This window comes from Chiloscyllium plagiosum, unplaced genomic scaffold, assembly GCF_037043375.1.
Source record: "Chiloscyllium plagiosum isolate Xiang-an unplaced genomic scaffold, Cpla_swu_hap1 HiC_scaffold_35, whole genome shotgun sequence".
NCBI lineage: Eukaryota > Metazoa > Chordata > Chondrichthyes > Orectolobiformes > Hemiscylliidae > Chiloscyllium > Chiloscyllium plagiosum.
Window position 1 is genome coordinate 60,239,193 of NW_028270173.1, and position 6,489 is coordinate 60,245,681.

The 6,489-nt window shown below is 49.6% G+C and overlaps 1 pseudogene; it reads left to right on the top strand.

Annotated features, from left to right (window-relative positions):
* The first annotated feature begins 2,068 nt into the window (after positions 1-2,068).
* Positions 2,069-2,205, top strand: LOC148141021 (U1 spliceosomal RNA; annotated as a pseudogene).
* Positions 2,206-6,489: the final 4,284 nt, after the last annotated feature.

Below are 6,489 nucleotides of genomic sequence, written 5' to 3' on the forward strand. Positions count from 1 at the left end.
AAGGGGGAGAGGGAGGAACTCAAAAATTGGAGACCAATCTCACGGTTGAATGCGGATTACAAAATTCTGTCATAGGTAATCGCCAACCGGGTCAGGTCTGCTCTAGGGTCAGTGATTCACCCTGACCAAACCTGTGCTGTGCCGGGCAGGAAGATCGCTGAGAGTCTCGCACTCCTCAGGGATACGATCGCCTACGTGCAAGACAGAGGGTTGGACACCTGCCTTATCAGCCTGGACCAGGAGAAAGCCTTTGACAGGATATCACACAGGTATATGAGAGATGTTCTCTCCAAAATGGGCTTTGGGGAGGGAATCTCAATTGGATCAGACTGCTCTACACCAACATTGTCAGTGCAGTCTCAATCAACGGGTGGGAATCAGATAGCTTCCCAGTCAGGTCTGGAGGCAGGCAGGGCTGCCCTCTCTCTCCTGCCTTGTTTGTGTGCTGCATAGAGCCATTTGCCAAGTCCATCAGGAAGGATGCGAGCCTGAGAGGGGTGACTATTCCTGGCAGCGGGGGCCTGCAGGTTAAGGCCTCCCTGCACATGGATGACGTCGCCGTTTTCTGCTCTGATCTGCTGTCCGTGCGCAGACTCATGTGCATATGTGACCAGTTCGAACGGGCCTCAGGGGCCAAGGTAAACCGAGGCAAGAGCGAAGCCATGCTCTTCGGGAACTGGGCCGACCAATCCTGATCCCCTTCACCGTCAGGACTGACCACCTGAAGGTGCTGGGTATTTGGTTCGGGGGGGCTGGGGCGTGCGCCAAGACCTGGGAGGAGCGTATCAGCAAAGTGAGGCAGAAACTGGGCAGATGGGAGCAACGGTCGCTCTCCATCACGGATAAAAACCTGGTCATCAGGTGTGAGGTACTCTCAGTATTGTTATACGTGGCACAGGTCTGGCCTATCCCCAGAACCTGTGCCGCCGCAGTCACCCGGGCCATCTTCCACTTCGTGTGGAGATCAAAGATGGACCGGGTCCGAAGAGACGTAATGTACAAAGACCGGTGCAATGGGGGAAAAAAAAACACCTAATGCCACCCTCACCCTGATGGCCAGCCCTGTAGCTGCATCAAGCTGTCCGTGGATCCCCGGTACGCAAACACCAAGTATCACTACGTACTGAGGTTCTACCTGTCCCCGGTGTTGCGAAGGATGGGCCTGGCCTCGCTGCCGCGGAACGCTCCGAGTAGTTGGACCGTTCCGTATCACCTGTCCTTCGTGGAGAAATTTATGAAGAAAAACACCTTTGACCACAAGTCCATTAGGAAGTGGTCAGCACGTAGTGTCCTTGAGACCCTTTGGGAAAAGGAGAGGGCGGATCCTATCGAGCGGTTCCCTGAGCAGACTGTCAAAGCCATTTGGCAGAATACCTCATCGCCAGAACTTTGCAACAAGCACCAAGACATGGCTTGGCTGGTGGTGAGAAGGGCTCTGCCTGTGAGATCCTCTGTGCACGCCCGGACTCTCAGCCGCACCGCACGCTGCCCTCGAAGCGGCTGCGGGGGGGACGAGACTGTCACACACCTCCTTCTGGAATGTGCCTATGCAGAGGAAGTCTGGAGAGGAATGCAGTGGTGTTTGTCGAGGTTCGTCCCGAGCAGCGCCGTGACGCGGGACTCCGTGCTCTCCGGCCTGTTCCCCGGGACGCACACCGAGACGAACATCAACTGCGCCTGGAGGATCATCAACTCGGTGAAGGACACTCTCTGGGGAGACCGAAACCTGCTGATCTTCCAGCTGAAGGAGTTGACCCTGACTGAGTGTTGCAGACTGGCACATTCCAAGGTCCAGGACTACGTGTTGAGGGACGCGCTGAAGCTTGGGGCAGCTGCTGCCAAGGCGCGGTGGGGAAAGACCACTGTGTAAAGTCTGCCTGCCTAAGAAGAACAGGGGGCCCACGCAGTCATTTGGGCTCTGCTGGCGCCTCAGCTCAATGTAATTGCACCAACCTGTGAATAGGAATGATTACCCTGTTTCGATACGCAAAGAAATGGAATGTTTACAGAAGGATGGCATGTCCAATTGTATAGATCAAATATTTATGAATAAAGTATAATTTTGACATTACAAAAATGGTGGTTCTCCCAGGACGAGGCTATCCCATTGCACTTCGGGTGTGTTGACGCCTGCGATGTCCCCAAATGCGGGATACTCGACTGCAAATTTGTGGTAGTGGGGGACTGCGTTCGCGTTCCCCCCTGATTTACAAGCAAAAAGCAGATTGTCCAATACATGCTGCTCACTTGTACCTCGTGCGGCCTCCTATGTACCGCGTCTATGTTCAATTCAGTTTCACTCAAATCGACACATAATAAATGTCGCACGTTTTATTTCATCCTGCAATAAACCGCTATGTTCAATGCTTTTCACAACAGGACCAAGCCCTTCAAACAAACAAATATCCCCCCACATTTGCTCCATTTCCCTCTATTTACTGCCTGCCTATTCCATCCAGTATTGCTCAAATGCCTCTTTCAACAATTTATTCCACAGATTATATTCAGCTCTGTCCACTGATTCTTCACCACCTGCTCCAGGTAAAAGGACACGGTGGATGCTGTCATCTAATCATACAACTTTACAATATGGAGGCAGGCTGTTCGGCCCAAATTGCCCATGCTGCACACTCTTATACACTCATACAGATCTACAGCATGGAAACTGACCCTTCGGTCCAACTCGCCCATGCCAACCTGATACCCCAACCCAATCTAGTCCTACTTGCCAGCACCCGGCCCATATCCCTCACTCCTTCCTATTCATATACACATCCAAATGCCTTTTAAATCTTGCAATTGTACCAGCCTCTACCACTTCCCCTGGCAGCTCATTCCATACACCTACCATCTTCTAAGTCAAAACTTTACCCCTTAGGTCACTTTTATATCTTTGACCCTCTCACCCTAAACCCATGCCCTCTAGTTCTGGACCACCGGACCCCAGGGAAAAGACTTGGTCTATTCATCCTATCCATTCCCCTCATGATTTTATAAACCTCTATAAAGTCACCCCTCAGCTCCAGGGAAAACAGCCCCAGCCTGTTCAGCATCTCCCTGTATCTCAAATCCTCCAACACTGGCAACATCCTTGTAAATCTTTTCTGAACCCTTTCAGGTTTCACAACATTTTTCCGACAGGAAGGAGACCAGAATTGCACGCAATATTCCAACAGTGGCCTAACCAATGTCCTGTACAGCCGCAGCATGACCTCCCAACTCCTGTACTCAATACTCTGACAATAAAAGAAAGCATACCAAGCGCCACCTTCACTATCCTATCTACCTGCGACTCCTCTTTCAAGGAGCTATGAACCTGCACTCCAAGGTCTCTTTGTTCAGCAACACTCTCTAGGACCTTACCATTAAGTGTATGCGTCCTGCGAAGATTTGCTTTCAGAATGCAGCACCTCGCATTTATCTGAGTTAAACTCCATCTGCCACTTCTGCCCATTGGCCCATCTGATCAAGATCCCGTTGTAATCTTCGCTGTCCACTACACCTCCAATTTTGGTGTCATCAGCAAACTTACTAACTATATCTCTCATGCTCACATCCAAATCACTTATGTAAATGACAAAACGTGGAGGACCCAGCACTCATCCTTGTGGCACTCCACTGGTCATAGGCCTCCAGTCTGAAAAACAACCTCCCACCACCACCCTCTGTCTTCTACCTTTGAACCAGTTCTGTACCAAATGCCTAGTTCTCCCTTTATTCTGTGAGACCTGACCTTGCTAACCAGTCTCCCTTGGGGAACCTTGTCAAACGCCTTACTGAAGTCCATATAGATCACATCTATCGCTCTGCCCTCATCAATCCTTTTTGGTACTTCTTCAAAAAACTCAATCAAGTTTGTGAGATATGATTTCCCACACACAAAGCCATGTTGACTATCCCTAATCAGTCCTTGCCTTTCCAAATACTTGTGTATCCTGTCCTTCAGAATTCCCTCCAACAACTTGCCCACTATGGACGTCAGGCTCACTGGTCTATAGTTCCCTGGCTTGTCCTTACTACCCTTCTTAAAGAGTGACACCACGTTAGCCAACCTCCAGCCTTTCAGCACCGGTGGCACAGTGGTTAGCACTGCTGCCTCACAGCGCCAGAGACCCGGGTTCAATTCCCGACTCAGGCGACTGACTGTGTGGAGTTTGCACATTCTCCCCGTGTCTGCGTGGGTTTCCTCCGGGTGCTCCGGTTTCCTCCCACAGTCCAAAGATGTGCAGGTCAGGTGAATTGGCCATGCTAAATTGCCCGTAGTGTTAGGTAAAAAGGGGTAAATGTAGGGGAATGGGTGGGTTGCGCTTCGGCAGGTCGGTGTGGACTTGTTGGGCCGAAGGGCCTGTTTCCACACTGTAAATAATCTAATCTAATCTATCGATGATACAAATATCTCAGCAAGAGGCTCAGCAATCACTTCCCTAGCTTCCTGCAGAGTTCTAGGGTACACCTTATCAGGTTCTGGGGTTTTATCCACCTTTATTCGTTTCAAGACATCCAGCACTTCCTCCTCTGTAATATGGACACTTTGCAAAGTGTCATCATCTATTTTGCGACTTTTTCAATCTTCCATGTCCTTTTCCACAGTAAATACTGATGCAAAATACTCGTTTAGTATCTCTCCTATTTTCTGCAGCTCCACGCAAAGGCCGTCCTTGCTGATCTTTGAGGACCCCCTACTCTCTCACTAGTTATCCTTTTGTCCTTAATGTATTTGTGTTCACAATTAAATTAGTTCTGTTTGCCTGTATTTGGTCCACAGTCCTCCATATCTGTCCCATCCATCGACTTGTCTGAATGTTTCTTAAATGACAAAATTATACTCCACTCCACCACTCCCTCTGGCAGCCTGTTCCACTCCCCACCCTCTATTTGTACACCCCAGTGCAACACCGGCATTTTCAAATCATATATAGTCACAGACACAGTTTAGTTCTGTGAAATAGCACATGAAGAAACATTGGAGTGTGATGCTCTCCAACAAACACACCAAAGAAAACCCTTATTTGTACAGGCAACTTCAAAGGCATCTGGATGGGTATATGAATAGGAAGGGTTTGGAGGGATGCGGGCCGGGTGCTGGCAGGTGGGACTAGATTGGTTTCGGATATCTGATCGGCATGGACAAGTTGGACCGAAGGGTCTGTTTCTATACAGTACATCTCTGTGACTCTCTGACTGTATTTGATGCACCAGGAACGTCCAATAACTGAATGGACCCCTGTTTACCTTGAGCAGGTAGACCTTTGACAATGGTCTTTCCCAACTATGTCTTGCTGGCAGCTGCCTTCAAGCTTTAATGCGTCCCTCAGCATGTAGTCCTGGACCTTGGAATGTGCCTCCAACACTTGGGAAAGGTCAACTCCTTGTTCTGGAAGACCAACAATTTTTCAGAAGACCAGAGAGCACCTTTCACCATTTGTCACGCACACAACCACACTGACTGTTCCAAATGGGTCCTCGCCTCTCCAAATGCCTCGTGATCCTAACTCTCAGAATCCCCTCTCACAACTTAGCAACCACAGCCGTTAGGCTCACCAGTCTATTGTCTCCAATCTACGCTGTGAGTTCATTTGCCTTACCTGTCAGGCCCCTTGCTCTGAAATCAATGCAATTTCACTGAAGGCTTCCCTTGTTTCCTGCCGTGCTCTTGCCTGCCCTGATTAGTACGAGAATTACCAACACTGCCATTACTGTTTCACTTGGTTTCATTACATCTATACCGTCCTCAAGCTTCTCTTTTGTCTTCTGAATGTTTTGGATCACCCCCCCAACCCCCACGGACAGATTAATTTGACTCTCCTGAGCAGCTCTCACAAACCTGACATGTGGTCCCCTGAGCAGACTGTCAAAGGAATTTGGCAGAATGCCTCTTGGCCGGAACTTTGCTACAAGCACCATGATGTCGCTTGGCTGGTGGTGAGAAGGGCAATGCCCGTTCGATCCTTCATGTGTGCCCGGTTTCTATGTGCCACCGCACACTGCCTTTGAAGTGGCTGCATTGGTGAAGAGACTGTCACCCAGCTCCTGCTGGTATGTGCCTTTGCAAATAACATCTGGAGGGAGATGTAATGGTTTGGGTCGAGGTTTGTCCCGAGCAGCTCCGTGACTCTGCTCTCCGGGACACACACCGAGACAAACATTGACTGCACCTGGAGGACCATCCACTCAATGACAGACGTTCTTTGGTCTGCCCGAAACTTGTTGGTCTTCCAGAGCAAGGAGTTGACCCTGACCGGGCGTTGCAGACTGGCACATCGCAAGATCTTGGACTATGAAGAACATACTAAAGCTTGGGGCAACTGCTGCCAAGACACAGTGGGGAAAGACCACTGTCGGAGGTCTCTCTGCCAAAGTGAAAATGGGGTCGCTACAGTTATCGGACCCTCTCAAATGGATGTAACTTGCTCAAGTTCACTTGAGAATGTAACTTTAAAAAAAAACATTTTGTGATTTATGTATGAAGGAACAGAAACCAACATTGTC